Source organism: Marmota flaviventris, chromosome 1, assembly GCF_047511675.1.
Source record: "Marmota flaviventris isolate mMarFla1 chromosome 1, mMarFla1.hap1, whole genome shotgun sequence".
In the NCBI taxonomy this organism is placed as follows: Eukaryota; Metazoa; Chordata; class Mammalia; order Rodentia; family Sciuridae; genus Marmota; species Marmota flaviventris.
Genome location: NC_092498.1, coordinates 78,912,825 through 78,933,471, shown reverse-complemented (window position 1 = coordinate 78,933,471; position 20,647 = coordinate 78,912,825). Strand labels below are relative to the sequence as shown.

The 20,647-nt window shown below is 35.4% G+C and overlaps 1 protein-coding gene across 1 annotated transcript in view; it reads right to left on the bottom strand.

The window, feature by feature from the left end:
- The window catches only part of Hdac9 (histone deacetylase 9), an 861,354-nt gene that overhangs the window by 143,110 nt on the left and 697,597 nt on the right, over window positions 1-20,647 (bottom strand). The gene's annotated exons all lie outside the window — the stretch shown is intronic.

Below are 20,647 nucleotides of genomic sequence, written 5' to 3'. Positions count from 1 at the left end.
TGCAATTAAAAATCTAGCCAGTAACTCATAGTTTCTTTAGGGCTATGAGCCTCTACCCTGAACCTATGATGCAATATCTCTTAGGACCAAATATTATAAGAGCACCTTCTTTCAAAGTACTCATTTTAAGAGAACAGCAGGATTCAGCTCCCATTACTAAAGCCTGCTCCAAAGATACTACAGATGTTGGGTCTGCGTGCAAAACAAACATCAGTCCTGCTAATGTGGTCTGTGCTGAATTCTTCATACTTAGACATTTATCCCAGTGCAGAGTCAAGGTCATTAGAGTGAAAGGCTTTAATGCTCACAGTTATTTTGCCCCTTATGTCTCTTTGCATGAATTCAGGGAAGACAAAGGTGGACAGAAGTAAAAGAAGGAATGTTTTCATGATTGCAAAGGTCTCTAGCTACCTTAGAGGCTGGGAAACATAGTCCAAGTGGGCAGTAGAATCAGCTACCATTTTTGGTTAGACAGCTTGACCTGGATTTGGCTAAGGATCTCCTCCTATCTCTTCTCTTCCTTTCTCTGCCTCTGACCTATGCAAGGGAAACATTAACTGACAGAATGGCAAGAAAAGAATCAAGAGGCTAGCAACCACAGCCTAATTAAATTTAACATACTAAGAAGTGGTAAAACCACAAGCAGCAGAGGAGTGTGCAAGTTCAGCATGGCTACTGTTTCTAAGCACAGTGGATGCCACAAGCTGGGATCAGGAAAGTCATGCTCATGTTGAAGAGCTGAAACTTCTCATGAAGACAGGAATGAGCAGAACAGAGCTACTGACAATGGGCCAGGTTTAAAAAATAATAACTGAAATTATTTTCTCTAAAGAGAAAATGTACATTTATATCAGGTATACAGAGAACAGCCAACAATAAATTAGTTTCAAACTTCCTTCTCTATAATAACACAATGATGGGGCAAGATGAACCTTTTGGGAAAGTATATTTCAAAAAATTTGCCATACAGGCAGGGCGTGTTGGAACATGCCTATAACCTGATCAGCTCAGGAGGCTGGGGCAGGAGGATCATGAGTTTAAAGCCAGCCTCAGAAACGGTAAGGCTCTAAGCAACTCAGTGAGATCCTGCCTCCATATAAAATACAAAATAGGGCTGAGGATGTGGCTCAGTGGCTGAGAGCCCCTGAGAACAATCCCTGGTACCTGCCACCAGCTTCCAAAATTTGCCATATAAAATCTAACTTACAGACAGTCCTGGGCCATACACCACACAATCAGGCTCTGCCATTCACTGGCTCTATGACGAGACATGTCCTGTTATTTCTCTGGCTTCTGACTGCTTTTGGAGAGTAAAGGATAGAGATTAAGGGAATACTTCTAGCTAATTCCTTCCATTCTCAAGTCTGATGCTGATTACTTAGCAATCAATTATCTTCGTGTTCCCATTATGTTATAAAGGCATTATTTTAAACCTTGGAGATATTAAAAATACTTAACAACAATGCCATAGACTTGAGCAGTTTGTGCAGGCACTGACCTTGTTGCTTTCCTTTGGGGTTTAAGTGAACTGTTAAAATACTTAAATCATAATAGATACAATTTCAGTGATAGTGATGAAATATCATTTTCATAAATTGTAGCAGTAATTTAAAATAACAGCATTTGCTATTTTTTTTCTTGCTTTGGTATCACACTTATTTTCTGTGTTAAAAGATACAGTGGCAGCCTTGGAACTCATTCAATGACCAGTCTGTACATCAACACAATCCCATCTCTACCATGAGCCCCATAAAAATATTGTTTAATTAATACTACATCTGAGATAGCAGAAATAGCATTCAATCGCTCAGCTCCTAATGTATGACAATGGATGATTTATCAACCAGCAGAAAGAACTAAGCCTTTCTCAGGAATGTGTTTTAAAAGTTCCTTTTCATTTTATTTTCTTATCCTGCATATTGGCAGATAGCTCCTCACTGAGGTGCTTGCCAAATACCCATGACTACATCACATTAGGCAAATTTCTGGTGCACTGGTGAACAGATTTGTTTTTTTCACTTTCTTAATAATTCACTTTAAAAAAATTCTTCAAAAAATAGGTCACTGTTTACTTCCACCAGAGGAATTAAGACCATGTCAATATGTTCCTTGCCTAATTCTGGTTTTAGTGAATGTCATAGTCCGCTCGCTGCATAAATTACAATTTAATCAAGTTAAGATAAAAAGACAAATGAATCTTTTACCCAGTATTTTTCATCAGACAGGTAGCTTCTGAGAAAAATGCCAACCAACTATTTAAAAATCTGTTCATTTTTATTAATTCCCATGGAACTGAATCATATAATCATGTGCATTGGGTTAACCAATGCATACTAATGAAATCTAAGAATAAAAAAGTTTTCTGCTATTTATAATTTCTGTTTAAATTATTAGTTCTGAGTTAATAAAATGGTAATGACATTTAACCACTGTAACTTAAACTATTGAGTTTTAACAGTTTTGAAGATATATTTTAAAGGTAAATATGGCATATATTTAATTCCTAATATAGTAAGGAGGCCTAGTATTAGATTTATAAAGATGTTCTGAAGACATTTTGTGAATCATGATGTGCAGATCAAATTTTCAAAACCCAGACAAAAGAATATTCTAAATCATAGAATAAATTACCTTAGAATTGATGCTCAGTGTCTGAAGCTTCTATTGCTGATTTTAATGGCTGTTTTTAGAACATTCAGAATTCATAAGAAACCCCCAAACTCATTTTCCCTAATGGATTTAACCCTACCCAGGGTCACCTGCAAATTTATTCTGGTATGTATTGAAGTCTTCCATTTGTTTTAATAAAAATAATCATGCAAAAGTCCTGGACATATTTATTTAATATTTTTTAAAGGAGACTAGGATGTCAAGGGTATTTTCTCTGTTTCATTTCATTAACATAAATCACTCTGGTTAAGATGAAACACCGTACATGTGAACTGCATTAAAGCAACCCTACCCCTTAGGAGGAAAGTTAGCCAAGCCAGCTCAGGGAGTAGCCTCAGTCCAGATTTTGAACTGTTCACAAACAGGTGCAGAATTTTCACACCAAAACCAACAGAAACCTGTGTGCTTCCACATAATCATTGGTAACTCTCCCAACCCCTATTTTGCTTTGTTTTATGCTATTTGGGTTGATTGAATGTACACACAAACACACACACACAATAGAAGAGAAAAAATTTCTTTACTTTGATTTCCTTAGCATGTGCCTTCAGATGAAAAACGTATCCCAGTTGAATTTATAAGTTTAAGACAAATTCTGTCATTTCAGTTTCTCTAATCTCTCAGCCTTGTAGCATTTTTCTTCTTCCCATTACTACCTAGCATAGTCATTAATTTTATCTGAGGCTCATTATGTAGTGTTGTATGTTGATTCATTCCAATTAATGACAATATAACTCTTAGGGTTTATGAACCAAGACATATTTATTATAAAGCTAATGAAGCAAAAAAAAAAAAAAAAGTTCACTCACATGAACCCTTTCGAAGTCCTTGTACCTATTTTTAATTGTTTTTGTATTTCTATAGTTATACAGGATTGAGACCCACAAACTGAAGCCTGTGTGGTTTGAAATCATCCTTGCTTGACTATAATTGTCCCAAGGCTCCTATCCATGCCCACAGAAGGCTGGGATGCTTATAACATTTATATCAGCAGCCCTTTCTTTTAGTTGTGATTTCTACTACATGTCAGTATCCCATGTTCTGTTCATTCTATAATTGTATCATAGTGATTTTCTCTTTGAACCTGGACTCTTGAATACTTCTGTATCTTCCATACAATTACCTTATAGTTTAGCACATAGTAGGTCACTTTCTTATAGGAGAGCTTTATGCACATTCATACTCATGAAAGTTACCTCCTCAAAGCCACCAGGGCTTAGCTGATCAAGAAGCCAGGACAGTTCTATGCCATTTCTGTGTCCCTAAGCAGCCATGTCAGAAGACCTCTCTTCCAATAGACTCGATTTCCATAGCATTTCCCCCACAGGACTGTACCTTCTGTGAGAAGGGACAACTTCATTGCTGAGTGTTTTTTTTTTTTCCTAAAGATTTTTTTTACATGCTGATATTTTTATTAATTTCTTTTTATGTGGTGCTGAGGATTGCACCCAGTGCCTCACACATACTAGACAAGTGCTCTACCACTGAGCTACAACTGCAGCCCCAGAGTGGTTGGTTTTATATTTTGGAAAAGAAAGAAAGTCTAATGAATCTAAGTGTCCAGGAGACCAACTTCAAGCTCCTGATTCCATAAAAGAAAAATATCAATGGAAAATGGTTTACTTTGATAAACGTATTTTAAAAGAGAAAACTAATTACAGTCATTTGATGCTAATGCAATTTTTAAAAGCTGATTGGATGACGTAACATAAAGCACAAAAACCAACCAACATTTCAGAAAAATTACATCATATAAATCTAATCCTTAACCTTTTATGTACATCCTGTGACAATTAAAAATGAAGCTTCAATAGAAGGCAAATAAAGGATGACGATTATTAAGAGATAATACTAAATCAAAGCAAGCAACAGTAAATGTAGAAGGGCAGGAGGTACAGCCTAGACGCTCCTGGTGGCAATCTGGTGAAAGCACGGGGAGCCACTACTTTTGAACACTGTGAATCACCACTAATGCAATCATGAGAACCAGTTAGTTCTCAATATAGTCTAAGTCCATTCATGATGGTTGTGGGAATTGCCATTATCTGAAAGTTTGCATCCATCCAAATTTATATGTTGACATCCTAACCCCCAAGGGGGATGGTATTAAAGGTGCAGGTTGTGGAAGGTGATTAGATCAAGAGGGCAGGGCTCTTAAGAATGGAATTAGTTTTCTTGTCAACAAAATAGGTCCCAGAGATCTGCCCTGACCCTTCCACCATGTGAAGACACCATCTATGAATCAGCAAGTAGGCCCTCACCAGACAGCATTAAAATCGTCTAGCACCTTGTTGTTGGACTTCCCAGCCTTCGGAACTCTGAGAAAGAAATTTTGGTTATTTAGAATTTCCCTCCCCCAACTTATGATATTTTGTTATAGCAGCCCTAATAGACTAAGTCAGGAATGTACTCCATTTTCATTTTGAATCGATGTGAGGACATAGTCCGTGGCATTAATTTCCTGTGTGATCTAAACACCTTTTCCATTTCATAAGCATGTTTGGGGATAAATGAAATACTAGAATAGATCAGAGCTTTTGAGCTTTCAGAAGACAGATCCTTTTTCAGTATTTTAGGCCCAGGAAAAACTTGTTAGTGGTTCACAGAAGGAAGCAATCTGTAGGTTTCATTCCAGGGAAGAATTCTTCCCTGAACTACCACTTTGGGAAGAGAATTGTCACACCTCTGGCTCTCCAAGAGCAAAAAGTACAAGAGTCTATCATCTACACATTGTGCCTTCCAGCCGCCTGGTGAGTTCCCAGGCACTCCATCTCACTGTACAAATGAGAGCTGCTGTAGCCAAGGAAGGCTGCATCCTGCCATGTCATTCAAGAAAAGCATTTTCTTCTTTTCCTATTTTAACCAGGAAAATGTGACAAAGGTCCGGTTGTCATAATATGTTTCATGACACCTGAATGCTTTCATATACACGGAGCTCTTTGCTTGCTTTATTCACTATACAATTCAACCCAGATGGAATTCCTAACGGCATTGGTAGAGTGCTTCCTCATGCAGTAAAGCAAAAGAGGGTTTTAAGGATGAAGGACTTTAAGGACTAACTGCTTTGATAGCTATAATATCTTTTGAACAAATATATGATATATATATATATATATATGGTTTAATAAAGTTCAGAATATCTGCATATCTATAAATGTTACATTTGGGATTTGGGAACAAAATGGAATTACCACTCCATGATAGCCACAGGGTCTACACTCAAAGCTGTATTGTTCTTTAACCAGGGAAAGTTATACATTTTGACTTACTGTCTTATTTCAGGGTGTGTTTTCATCATGGACTATGCTCATGTAATGAACCCTCTCCCTTCAATAACAGAGAGACAAACTTATTATCCGTTTCTTTTCCTCAACAAAACATGGTCACAAATAATGAATGAAGTCTTCAACCTTTGTAATTCCACAAATGGATTTATTCACAAAACCAATTACATATTCACATTGCAATTAGTTTCTAACTGCAAGAGTTTAAAAAAAACTCAAATCCACATTTTTAATGTGTCATATCTGATAATAAAATACATTTGGGAGATAATGTGTCTATATTTAAACTGAAACAAAATATACAGAGTGACTGTAAAATATCACCAATTTGCTATAATTGTGAATGGCAGTAACTTTACCCTAAGAAAATTCACTGGGTGATTTAATAGTGATATCAAAGGAAACTGACCTTCTTTTCCCTTTCACTTACTTTGTTGATTTTGTTTTTCCTCCTTTCTTTCTTTGTCTTCATGATGGTATGTTATCTAAGAACCACTACGATGCAACCAGTGGGGAATGGAGAGACCACCTGTAGAATATGGGTTACTCAGGGCTCAGTGTATGTGATAATATAATAATGTGTAACGTCTTGCAACTATTTTTATTAGATTTTGAGATTCTTAGGGGCTGGTTTATTTTACTTACTTTTATATTATTGTGTTTATTGAATTGGCTATGAACTAATCAAAATGCCCACTAATTTTTTTTCTCCCCTATATATCAGGATTTTAAAACTGTGTTCCATAGAATACTAGTTTCAATGAGATTTTATATATATATATATATAATGTGTGTATATATACACACACCCACATATATATGTATAATACATAATTACATATATAAATGTATGTATAAATATATGAGTATATATATATACATAATATGTATGTATGTGTGTGTGTATATATATATATTAAAGCTGGGGGAGCTAAGAGTCCTTTGTTCAAATAACTGGAGGAGATACTATATGAAATAACATAAAATTGCTGCTGTAGTTCTTAGTTTTAACTATGCTTGTACATAATATGTAATTTTAAGAGGATATTTTTTGAATACAGAATACTTTATTATGAGAAGCATTTATTATTATCCCTTATATGTAGTGTTTAGCAGAATATAGTTTAGAGGACACTTTCTTTGGTATCTCAAATTTGGAGTCATTACTGCATCCTTTGGTCTTGCAAATATCTTTATTTTGCTGATCTCACTCTGTTGAGGCTGCTATAGCAAAATATAATGAAGCAGATAGTTTAAACAACAGAAATTTATTTTCTCACAGTTCTGGAGACTCCAAGTCTAGAATCAGCATGTCAGCATGGTTGGGTCTGGTGAGGGCCTGCTTCCTGACTAGCAAGCAGTCTTTATCTTACAGTGTCCTCCCAAGGCATTTCCTTTGGGGTGTGTGTGCAAGAAATCGGAGGGAGAAAACAAGCTCTCTACTGCAGCCTATAAGGGCACCAATCCCATCAGTGCAGGGCCCCATCCTCAGAACCACACCTAACCTTGATGAGCACCCAAAAGGCTCCATCTCCAAAAACTATCACATTGGGGGTTACAGCATCAATATATGAATGTAGGGGCAAAAGTACATAGTCATTTAGTCTATAAGAGTATCCAATGAAAAATGAGCTAATATTTCAAATGAGCTGAGTAAGATTCTTCCTTCTTCTGGTGTGACATAATAATCAGTTCATGTGTCATGGACAACTCTGTCATGGACAACAGCTCTGTCAAGGACCTCCTTAATTTCTTTTAGGAGAGGCTGGTGAGTAGTGTCTTAGCTTTGTCTTCCCATTACTTCCCATTTGTCTTCCCATGTCTTCCCCCTAGGTTCTCAGTATGGTTCTTAGGCTCACATATACATTATCCTAGTGGAGAGTTAGTGTTCAGTCCAGCCTGTGCTCAAGAACACTAAGAGAGAAGTGTCAGATGAATGGTCAGTAGGATCATACATGAAATTGGAACACATTAATGTCAAGTTCACTTAAATAATGCAAAAGCAAATGCTTAACTTTTTCTTTTACAAAGAACTGAATCTGATGACATCACTTGTGACTTTCTTACCCAAAGGTGATGAATAGGGCAGGAAATAGGCCCAGACTGCATGTCCCTTGGCTTTCATAGCATGACCTGATCTCCTCATCTGAGAGAACTAGGGGTTGGATAATTGGTAATTAATTCAGATTCATAATCCATCTTTGCCAATTGGGCCACAAAGAGCAGCAGCAAGAATAGGAAAGACGGAATGCTCAATGACACCACAGCCAGCCTATGAGAAGGAAACTTCCTCGATTTTGCTTATGGGTGTCGAGGTATACTGGGAGCACTTTTGTGCAACTTCTTTGTCAGAGACGCTAGAAGCTGGGATTTAATTTTGTAGAGTCTCCTGAGGGGTCTTTATTCCTCAGGGTGTCAGGACAACTCTCACACCACAGGAGGGGTCCTCACTTATTTCCACTTCAAAGGGGCATTAATAATAATCCTCTTTATTACAGAATCCAACCAGACCTTCTGGTGTGATGATTAATTGGGAGGTGTTGTTCTTTGGGTTTTTTTCTTTTTCTTTTCTTTTTTGTTTCCATATATCATGTGTAATCATTTCAATCCCTAAATATAAATGTTCTCTCTTCTAAAAAAAAAAAAAGGAGGCACAAACAAAAATGTTTTGAAAAGTAATCACTTGTTTAAAAAATGGAAATTGGGCTTCTGTGTTGTGAGGAATGTATGTGCGTAAGGGTGAAATTCAACACTGGTAAATGATCTGACTACCTCAAAGTGAAGTTTTTGCCTTCCTACAGTGGCCTTTAACCCTGCCCTTTCCTCCAATCTGAGAAGAGCTGATGTTGATGGAACATATAATGGCCCCTTTCCTGTGTAGTAAAGTCAGCCATAAAGCTTAGTAATTAAGGGTACCAGGGAGGCCCAGCCCAGCAGGCTAGTGGTGTGGCGAACACTTTTAGAACTTCAAACAATATCAAAGTCACTGAGAAACGGGCCTAGCTCAGTTCTGGTTTGAATTAAGCCTCACTTCCACACGCACTTTTCAAATCCAAGCTCAAACAAGAAAGCCAAGGCCTTCTGGATTTCATTAGAGCCAATTATCTTATCTGTTTCATCTCAGGCCTGACCCTGAGGCTGGCAAACAGCTATTCAGTGCATTTGTGTGGTTGTTGGAGAAAGCCTCCAGTCAGCCATGGCCTGAGGACCTGCTAATTAAAACACCGTTGCCCCCCTGCCTCCAGTGATTAAATATTTTCAAGCTTTTGTAAATAATTTTTCCATTCTTTGCCCCAAGCCTCAAAGGTCCAATACATGCAGTAATTTATTTAGTTTGTCAGAGAATACTGTTGGAAATAGGGTCATAATGGAACCTTTGGAAACTTTTATATGTCTTCGTACTTCTGAAAGTGACAGTTTATAAACCAGCCAAATGTGTATACTGTTTCTGATGTAATTATGTCCTAATGGCCTTTCTCCTTTTGAAGTGATATAGTGTGTAACAGGCTTACATTTTGTCAATAATCATATTTCCTCAAATGTCTACATGATATCTAGAGTCAGAATTTAATGAGATCTTTTAAGTCCTGGAAATTTGGTCAAGGTATATTGCCTTTTTGTTTTTTTGCCTGAGGCTGGGTCATAGTTCCACTCTGCCTTCGAAGATGACTGTCAAACTCCTGTGTGCTCTCTGTGACAGGGACCTGCTAGAGAACCACTGAATTTTTTTTTTTTTTTCCATCATCAGATTCTAAGAACTCAACTCAGTGAGTGATATGGTGACGCCACTTCAGAAAAGAAAACATTCGGGGAGAAAAAGAATTTTTAGAATTAGAATTATTGGTTAAAAATATTCCCCAGACCTAGTTTATATGGGGAATGTTCTGCACTAAGATGGTCTCTTATAGTTGGACTGTGGGGAAAGGGAAGGCATTAGGGACTGCAGAATCCAGTCACAAACAGTGAAGCATGCGTGGGCTTGGTAAACACCCCAGGAAGCCACAAGGACTTCCCTGCCTCCCAGGCTCCTGTGCTCCATATGGCCACGTGTCCCAACGTGCATGTGACTCCAAACCTCTGGAACAAAACAAGACTGAGCGGCTGAGCACAGCCTCTCCTCCCTTATGCCCTGGGCACAGTCGCACAGACTGCACAGAATCGCAGCTTCTCTAGCCAATCCACTCACGTTTTATTAGAGGAAAATAAAAAACCCAGAGTTTTGTTTGTTGTTGTTGTTGCTCTTTTTGAAGTATTACAAGAAAAATTTTTTTCGGGCTCATTAGCAACATCCAGTATGCACTAATACACCTATGAAAAAGACCTATGAGACGGAACAGCTCTGCTTCTGTTGTTTTTAAAATGACACTTTGGTCTTATCCTAAATAATAGGCTTTTAATAAAAACATCCACCAAAGGCAAACAATTAAACAATACATAAAGCACCAGGGGGCAACCTCGTGGTTCAGTTACAGTCTGGAGCCATTCCAAAGGAGAGCATGTGGGTATTTTACAAGGAACAATACACTTCTCCAAAGATATTATAAAACAACAAAATTTTAAATTGGGCCACATAAGCCCTTCTAACTTGGTATAGGATTTTATGGTCAGCCCTGGAAATGGGATGATTTCGTTAGCTTCTAATTTCTCCTAAAGCATATTAACTGTACCAAATCTTACATATCACTGTGATTTTAAGAGGAAGACAAAATAATAATTTGCTAAAAGTTTTTTTTTTTTTTTTTTTAAAGTTGACACTGGCAAATACAGGCAAGTGATGCTTCTTTCATATTAATCAAATATTTTTCTTTTGGATTCTAGATGTAATCATTTGATTATCATTTATTGTCACATCCTCAAAAAGTTAAGCTAAATGGAACATGTTAGGAAACTTGTGGCAGACTTTGGTTCTCTGAATAGTTTAGAACTTAATCTCTTAATTTAAACTGAGTCATAAAACACAACACCCACCAGACATTATCATTTTTGCCTCTAATGTCATTATAGTTATCAGAAATAAGGCATCACTAAATAATTTCTGCAATGATATTTTCATTATAAAGTCCCTGGACATAAAAGAGAACTAGTACAGAAACTTGTAGAAGGGGAAGGACTTGAGTGTATGAATCAAATCAGAGACCCAGTAGGGCAATTCTAATATCTAGGAGACTTTCAGAAACTGGAAGTACAAAATGAGGCATCAAACTCTTTGGGTTACAAAACTTTTAAATGAGAAACCTATTCCTGTTTTTTTCTTGCTCTTGGTTTTAAATAAACTCCCCTTTGTTTCTTTGCCTTTGGCTATTATTTCAGAAAAACTGTTTGTTTCTGAAATTCAGTCCATTTCAGTAACTCCATTATTGCCTTAAATTCAAGAAGTTATGAACCAACTAAAAATATACAGCAAGTGAACCAACATTTTGTTTTCAAATGCAATGATATATTTCTTTACATAATAATACTTACATGGTCTTTCTTTCTTTTTTTTCTTTTTTTGATATAGGGGGATTGAACCCAGGGGGTCTTAACTACTGAGTCACATCCCCAGCCTTTTGTTTAGAGACCAGGTCTTGCTTAATTGCTGAGCTTGGCTTTGAACTCACAATTCTCCTGCCTCAGCCTTCTGAGCTGCTGGGATTATAGGTATGCACCACCACACCCTGCTCTAAATGTTATTCCTTGGTTTTCTTTTCCTATAAGTGTTTGTTTTAAAATGCAAGATATCATCACATTGAGATGTGGATAGACCTAAAATTCTGCTGAGCTTGAAAGTCTCATCTATCTCCTTTCTCCTCCCATCCACTTTAAAAATTGTGAAATGTGAACTCTAATGGCAAGAATGTTATTTTGCTGTCTTTTCCATTAAAAGCTACGTAGTTCATAAGCTCATGGCCCTCTGTATGGCTTTACAGCATCAATGCTGTACTTCAAAATAGAAGATGTTTAGACAACCAATACCCAGTACTGTGGTGCCCACAAGAAAAATGGGCAGATTCATAACAGATACCAGAATAAGCCATTGCCCTTGTAGAAGAGTGCCAGAGGAGTCTGAATGCCTGCATAAATGAGAACAGATGTTCGTTTGTAGTTTCATCTCCATAACATCAAATCATTGGGATGAAATATGGAAAACTGAGTTTATCATCCAGATGCTTGATGTCATGCAAGGACTTGAACCTCTCCCTGATGGTCTTGCCCACCAAAAAATGGTGCGAATTTCAACCCTGAACCTCAAAAGTAACATCTGAACAGATTTTCAATAGAATTTTCATGAGGATGATTCCTGCACCTGGGAAAGCCAAGTAAACTCCCACTATTAAACCACAATATATATCTAGTTTTCCCAAAAGGGACTAAAAATCTATATGTATAGGATATCAAAACAATCTCTTTTTCACATTATTCATCACCTCAAAAAATCTAGTTATAGTAAACTTTAGATATAAAATCATGAAAAAAGAAAAAATTATTCAATTTTGAGAACACAACTTAAAACCCCAAGTCACTGAAATTTGGCTAAATGTTCAATGAGGATAAGTGACTATTATTTGGACCAGAGCTTTATCTTACCAATAAATGAAGCAAAATCTGCAAATACTTATTGGAACACTGAAAAAAAAAAGTGTGACTTCATAATTCCTTCATTATAATTATCTTCCATTCTGAGTATATCATATCATAAATAACTACACAATTCCATTATTAGTAGATGAGATAATTTAAGTTGATGAATTGATCTGAGCTGTTTGACAGTCCAAAAGATCTGCTATTTCTAGCCTAGAAATCTTCACAGTATGTCATGAAAAGATTTCATTTCCTGCTATCTCAGAATACTGCACATATGTTGGGAGGATTTTGTGCAAGGCAAGGGCTTTATAATTCAGTGTTTCATCTTAAAAATAAAAACAAATCATTCCTGGGCACACAAAGGACCGGCTTATAAACATTAGGGAAAATAGTTAATTAAGCATAACAACTCTTTTATTTAGTCCTTATTATTTGAAAACCAAATTTCTGAAAAAAATTGGCTTTAGAACTACTCTAAGGCAGAAAAAATTGTTTCATAGTTGATCTAAACTTTTAAAATACTAATAAAAATAAATAGTAGCATTTGAACTACTTATTCACTGCACATATCATTTGCTTTTCAAAACTTCAGGCACTTCAAGATACTTCCTGGACTTTTTACCTGACCTCTATACTGTCTAATATCATATCTCTTTGATGCTCAGCTCAAAAATCAAGTTTGCAAGTTTCCCAAGGAAGACAGGTGTGCATAAGATCAATTTACTCTAAGGGTCAAAGAGCAGAAATTCTAAGGGTATCTAGAGACACACACCTATAGAAATTGTAATTTTTTGATGAAAATTGGTACAATATGTTACACAGATGAGAGAGGAAAAAAATGTTCTTAAATTATGTTTATTCCTGAAGCTAAAGAGCAGATAGAGCTGACAGTCTTCTAATATTTATTCCTTTGGATTTTTTCCTTGTGATGTTTTGATCAAATATATTGAAATATTGCAACATGATGAATATAGAGAATAGAATATGGATAATGAATAGAATTGTAGCTCACACAACCATAAATTCATATGTATTCCTTCTTATTGAAATAGAATATTAATAGATGAAAGTCATTATTGCTTTGTTCCCAAGATTGATTGACGGGTTCAGATTTGAGACCCACATCTTATTTATTAGCCAAGTCTTTCAGAAAGAGAAAATGTGGGCTTGATTTGTGAGCTATGATAAATGGTCTGGGAAAGATGGTAGTCAGGCCAATTTGATATGTACAGTATTTCATATTGGCAAATTGTTTCAAGAAATTCTACCCTCTTTCCCCAAATGTCTTGGCCATCTTTGGGAAAGCGTACACTATCATGAGTATAATATATTTGCTTGTCACTAACAATTGAGAATCCCTTCCAAGACTGGGAAGCATCAATCGTAGTTCTCGTAGACAAAACAAGACCCCAAATCATTTGACAGTATTGAGTATGATTCTTGGATGACAACAAATCATTCTTTATTTCAAAATTGGATCTAATAGTTCATTTATCACTTTGTATTGTATTTAAAATTTTAATTTGATGTTTCTGAAGTTTAATCACATACCCTTACAAAAAATCTAAATGCATACATAAGGAGGAAATATTTCTTGTAATAAAGATGGAAAAATATATTTCCAATTGTAAATAGAGTGGTGATCAGAAGAAAAAAGTGTTTTAGGGATTTAATGGGATAGGCTCTGTTCTTCTGTCAGATGAGGAAAAGGCACAAGAGTGGCTTGAAGATATTATGCGAGATAAGAATGATAAAAAATCTAGGAAGGATTTTTCAATTTTAAAATAACATCACCAATTTAGATGTTCAAGCCAAATGATGGACAGGCTAACAGGCATTTGCAAAGGATTTTTCACCATATTATTTTGTCACCTGCTATCCTTTACAGAGGAACCACAATTTGGGGACAAAGAGGACTGTTTCCAAAATGACACTTGTTGCCACAAACCACTAGTCACCATTTACCAGCTGTGTGACACAGAGCTACTGGCACTCAAAAGGTTTAGAATTTTTATCTGGAAAATAAGAACACTTAAGAACCTCTCAAGATTTTTAAAAATAAGCAGCTGGCAAAAATTAAATTCTCAATGAATATCCTATATTATGAGGGCATTATTAACATTATAATTTTTAAAAATGGTATTGTTTTCTATTCATTTAACATGAAATTACACTAAAGTAAAATAAGAAAAATAACCATAAAAATATTTACTAAGTGGCCCTTACCAAAAGAGAAAATTTAAATATTTACTTATGCTCCCATTTTATTTCTTAGGTAGATGAGAGACTATTCTTTTTCAGTCTATGTACATAACAACAACATTCAGAAGTTAGTCTTTTAAAATTAATTATAATAATGATGATTGTTTGATAAAATAATGAGAAAAAAATACAATATTGTACTACTTTATTTGCCTAGTCCCCAAATTATCTACCATCATTGTAAGGAAGAAACCAACCACCTTGGTACACTGTAGTTGACCATTACTAACTAGCTGTCTGAGGAGCATTTGCTCTATGAATATGACAAAAAACTCTATTCTCCTCTGTTTGAGTTAAATGCACATTTTTTATTTTTACCAGAAGCAGGGGAGGAATTATGGAAAGCCATGATTTCTATTTTAAAGACTGTCTCAGGAACAAAATTGGTGAACTAAAAACAGACATGATATCTGGTCTGTTTTCCAACCATTGCTTTAATAGATTAGAATATTTTTTGTGTGTACTATAGCAAAAAAGTATAAGCCAAAGACAAGATAAAGAGTTACAGGCTGGTTGAGTTATTTACATGTGTTCAATGGTTTAGTTCTGTAGCAATAACACTACCCTTATAAAAATTCTAGTTGGTTATATGGCCAAAATAATTTAGCAAAGCTTAAACTCATCACATTTGATAAAATAGAGATACTTCATAATCTGATTAAAGGAAAAACAGGTGGTTTACAATGAAAGCATCAACTTTTTAATTAAATTTTTATTTCCTAGATTGGACAACTTTCTTAAGTCCAATTTTTCAATCGGCATCCTGGAAACCTCAGTGAAATTGAATCATTCTGGTTCAGTTTTGCCCTGAGATAAATTTCTCTGAAGAGCTGATATAGATCCTTTGCCTTTTGAAAATCTTTATCAATGAAAAAAGTACTAACTAAAGCAGCTACAGATTATAACATGCTGACTTGGGGAGATCTTTTAAAATCAAAACTTGCTTGTATCTAAGCAATGAAGATCAATACTTTGTGATGTTTTCTTAGCTAGTCTTCAATGTTTGCCAATTATCATTTATTATCTCATCAAAACCTGAATTTAAGTACCTTGTACAGTCCTTCCTCAGTATCCAAGACTGACCATCTTAGATAATAAAATGTGTGAATGTTCAAGAGCCTTATAAAAAACTGTGTGGTGTTTGAATATAAACTATGCATATCCTCCTATTTACTTTAAGTTATTCCTAGATTACCTGTAACACCTAAAACAAAGCAAATGCTATACCAATAATTCTTATATTATACCATTTAGGGAATAATTACAAGAAAAATGTATACATATACAGAATAGATGTAATTTTTTCAAGTATTTTCTATCTATAGTTGTGTGAATCCACAGATATGGAACCCACCTGTGGATATAAGGGGCATGTAACTGAACTTCTTTTTGGAAATTGAAAGGCTACATGGGGATTGTCATTCATTCATTTACTCAATCATTTGTTCATTCAATAAAATAGGCATAATTTCAAGGAGTACTATCACCTGACTTCTGAACTGAAAATCACTGTTTACCAAAACAAAACAAAATTAAAAAGTTCTTTAAAAACCCACAAGGGTTGGGGTTGTGGCAGAGCACTTGTCTCACACATGTGAGGCACTGGGTTAGATCCTCAGCACCACATAAAAATAAATAAACAAAATAAAGAAATACCCAACCATACTTTGAAAAAGAAAAGCAACCCTTCAAGATGCCTTCCTTATTAAATTTAATTAGAAGTATGACATATACTGCTTTCTCTTACCCACTATAAATGAACCATGTGAATTGTCATATATAAATGATCACTTTAACATTTGAAAGACCCTTACAGACTTAGTCTTTAGGGAAAAAAAATAACATTCTGATGCTCATCAAGGGATCATGAAGAATTTAAAACCATTGGAACAATCTTTTGAAATGACCGGGATAGAGACTGCTGAGCTGGCATCCAGTAAACACCTGTTGAGTAAAGAGAGAGCATCTGACATCTGACACTCTTACAGTCAAATGAACAGACATTCAAAGTTGTCTGTAAAGCTGACTCCTTGAGAGGTCAAAAGATGTCATGATAGGTCTTAAGATATTATGTAGCTTCTTCAGGCTTTTCTAGGTTTACTTAATACTAGAACTTTCAATACTCCTCTTTTAGTTAGCATCATCTCTCATCTCTGACTAATTGAACCAATATTATTGAATACCTCTTTCTTTTTTTTTTTTGGCCATGCTGTGCATGAGGTATCCATGGGTTAGGGCAGGAGGCAGTGGGACACAAAGGTCTTACATTTTGATAAAATTCACTGTGCTTTGGCACTCCTGAGTATTTTAAGTCCAACAGTAGGAAAGCAGCAATGTGGCATGGCAAAAGGAGCACAGTTTTTAAATCCATAAACTGAGTTCACATCATGGCTCTTCCAATTCATGGTTCTGTGATGTATAGATAGAAAGCATTTTGGAGTTACCCATAATGCCTATGAAGTTTCCAATCTAGGACCTGGCATGTAAGACCTCAATAAATATAACCATTATTACTTTAAAATATGGTAACCTTGGAAACATATTTGATATTGTGGAATATTTTTAAAACTCTCATGAAAAATTTAAGTATACCTTTCAGTTATTTCAGGGATGAATGACAACTGCTTGGAAGAAATAAGAAGTTATCTGAAATAATATAAAAATCATCTTTAAAGCTCATAGCAAACATGAGAATGTTGGCTTGCCAACAATTTTACTTTTGTCATAGAAAAAGCATGTAACAGAACCCATATATATTATATATATGTCAATTTTTGGCTAGTAAAGGAAGTAACCATCTTATATCCCACTATAAATGTAGCTTTACAGACAATGAAGCTTCCCTTCCGAAGATACTTATCACATTCTAGAAATTATTAAAAAATAAGAAAGTAGAAAATGCATTGTTTACTCCCCACCTCCTTTTCCTGCACCCACACACACATGCCAGAATGAATGAGCTTCCATTTTAATACTGAGAAACAATGATTGTATTAAGAACGGATGAATGTGTTAGTTCTTCATCACTGTGACAAAGTGCCTGGGATAATCAACTTAAAAAGTGTAAAGGTTTATTTTGGCTCATGATTTCAGAGTTTTCACTCCATGATTCCTCAGCCCTGTTGCTTTTGGCCTATGATGAGGCAGAGCATCATGGCAGAATTCACTTGGTAGAAGAAACTGCCAATGTTATGGAGTCCAGAAGGAAAAAGAGAGAAAGGGGTTTGGGGTCCTAATTTCCCCAGCAAGGCACATACCCTCAACTGACTTAACCTCCTTCCACTAGACCCCACCTTCTACAGGTTTCACCATCTCCCAATATTACCATCAGCGAGGACCAAGCCATCAACACATGAACCCTTGGGGGACATTTTCAAATGACAGCAGTAGGCTTATACAATAATACTACATCAAAAATTATGGGAAATCTATCTTACAGACAGACAGATGATGATGATAGACAAAAGTGGGTAAAAGACTTTACGAAGTATGATCCATTTTACTTCTACCAATCCCACCCTCATGTCCTTGAGGCAATAAAGAAAGAATACTTCTTTGTAATCTTGTGACCAAACACAGGTTGAACAATACTTGATGAAATGAATGAATGACAATCCCCATTAAAACATAGGTTGAACAATACTTGATGAAGCCTTACCTGAAATCCTTCAGAAATAGTTATGTATTTTATTCTGTCTATGCACTGCTATTCTGTCTAAGCACTGCTATTCCTTAGAACAATAAATACCACTTTTATAATGATCCCTGGGAGCAAAGACAGTTCTGAATTGCAAGTGCTCACCACCATGCTTGGCAGATATGTTCAATGAATATTTTTTGAGTGAATACCTTATTTTCTTGATTCTTCCATAAACAAATTCACAGGTATTTCTGAGCATGAACATTGAATGGCAGATATGATATAATTTAAAATTAATAGGATTATTATAGCTTAAATCTGGAATAACTATGAACACACACACACACACACACACACACAAAACCCAGCAATTCTAAATTTTTACAGTTTAGGTAAATAATGACACTTTTCTACTTAAATTCAGGTAATGGTGACCTTACTGGGGAGTTCAGAAAATTTTGCTAATATAAAGTGTCTACATTTCAGGCCCAGAGATGTGCTGTTCTTGAGGACAGCCACTTTTCAGGAAAATTTAATTTACTTACCATTTCAATTAAAAAACAGTATTGTGCACTTATATCTGTTTTCATATTATTTAGTAAAAATTGTTGTGCTCATTCACCATTCCCTTTCTAATATGAGAAGTAACAGGCATGAAATATAAACTGTCCTTCACTGTTGTGCGTACACAATACATTTTTATATGAAAGCTATGTCACAAGTAGTATTACAATACCAGGAAATCTGATCTGTATTATAGATCAATGGATATGATGTTATGTTATAATGAGACTGAGAATTAATTTATATCATTCAAGTTACCAGCTTAACTTGGGAAGCAGACAAATTCATATATCATATGTATTCAAGTCTATTCTCTGATTCCTTTGAGACATCGTGATGGTTTGGATATGAGGTGTCCCCAGAAAGCTCCTGTGTTAATATTGCAATAGTCAAAGGTATCTGATTAGGTTATGAGAACAGTAACCTAATCAGTCCATCCTCATTGGAATAGACTGACTGGGTGGTACCTCTGGGCAGGTGGGCATGACTGGAGAAGGTGGGTAACTGGGAGAATTGCCCAGAATGGTTCATCTTTGCTACAGACACTTCCCCTGTCCTCTTTGTCTCCTGACGTACATGGATGAGTCATGGTCCTCTGCCATGCCCTCTGTCATGATGTTCTGCCTCTCCTTGGGCCCAGAGCAATGTAGTCAGTACACCATGGATTAAAAATCTCTAAAACTGTGAGCCAAAATAAACTTTTCCTCTTCTAGGTTGTTCTTGTTGGGTATTTTGGTCACAGGGAAGAAAAGCTACCTTACACAAAATAATCTTGTTTGTGAAGTTCCAAATATAGGAAAAGAAAATTTATAATACTTAGACCCCTATTATTTCTTTATTATAATATTCAGATATTTTACTGCTAATTAAAGCAAAATATCTTCCTACACAACCCAAGTTTACATTATTTCAGCTATTTTAAAATAAATATTGTAGACATTGCTGTGTATATTTGTTTCCCAAATATCTATAATGTAGGTAGAATTTTCCTTTCTATTTTCAATACCAAGCCAAATATATTTAATTTAAATGCATCTTTAGAGTAACTAAATAGTTATTGTCACTTTTCCTGGATTACTTTTCTAATGAGAAGTCATCTTTAAATGAGAAAATTAAGTATGCGTGACACATAAGATGGCAGAAACCCATTAAAATTACATATATTGGAAAATTTTCCCATTATTTCCCAAAGTCTCAAATACAATATTAATAGGATTTTAATTCTTGGGAATTTATAAATGGTAAATTTCGAAACTCTGAAGTTCTCATATTTCTTTTCATGCAGTTGTTTGCTTTTACTTTTAATTAAACATCTAAGCAATTAGGTATTACCGACATGCTAAAATCTCCTTCTAAAATTTTGCAAGCGAGGCTCATATTGACACATTCTGATATTTCTTCTTAAATAGACACCTTTCCAAAGACCGAACTTTAAAATTTTTAACTGCCCTTTCTTAAATTACATTTCTAAAAAAAAAAAAAAAAAAAAAAAAAAAGCATGTTTAAATTGATTTTAAAAATTCTTTGCTTTCAAAGAGAGAAAAAAAGTAGCAGAATACATTATGGATACATTTCATTTACTCCATAGAAACTGAAAACAGCCAATTAATTGGTTAATGTCTTAATGTGAGAGGGAAAACATACAGAAGTCATTAACTCTACC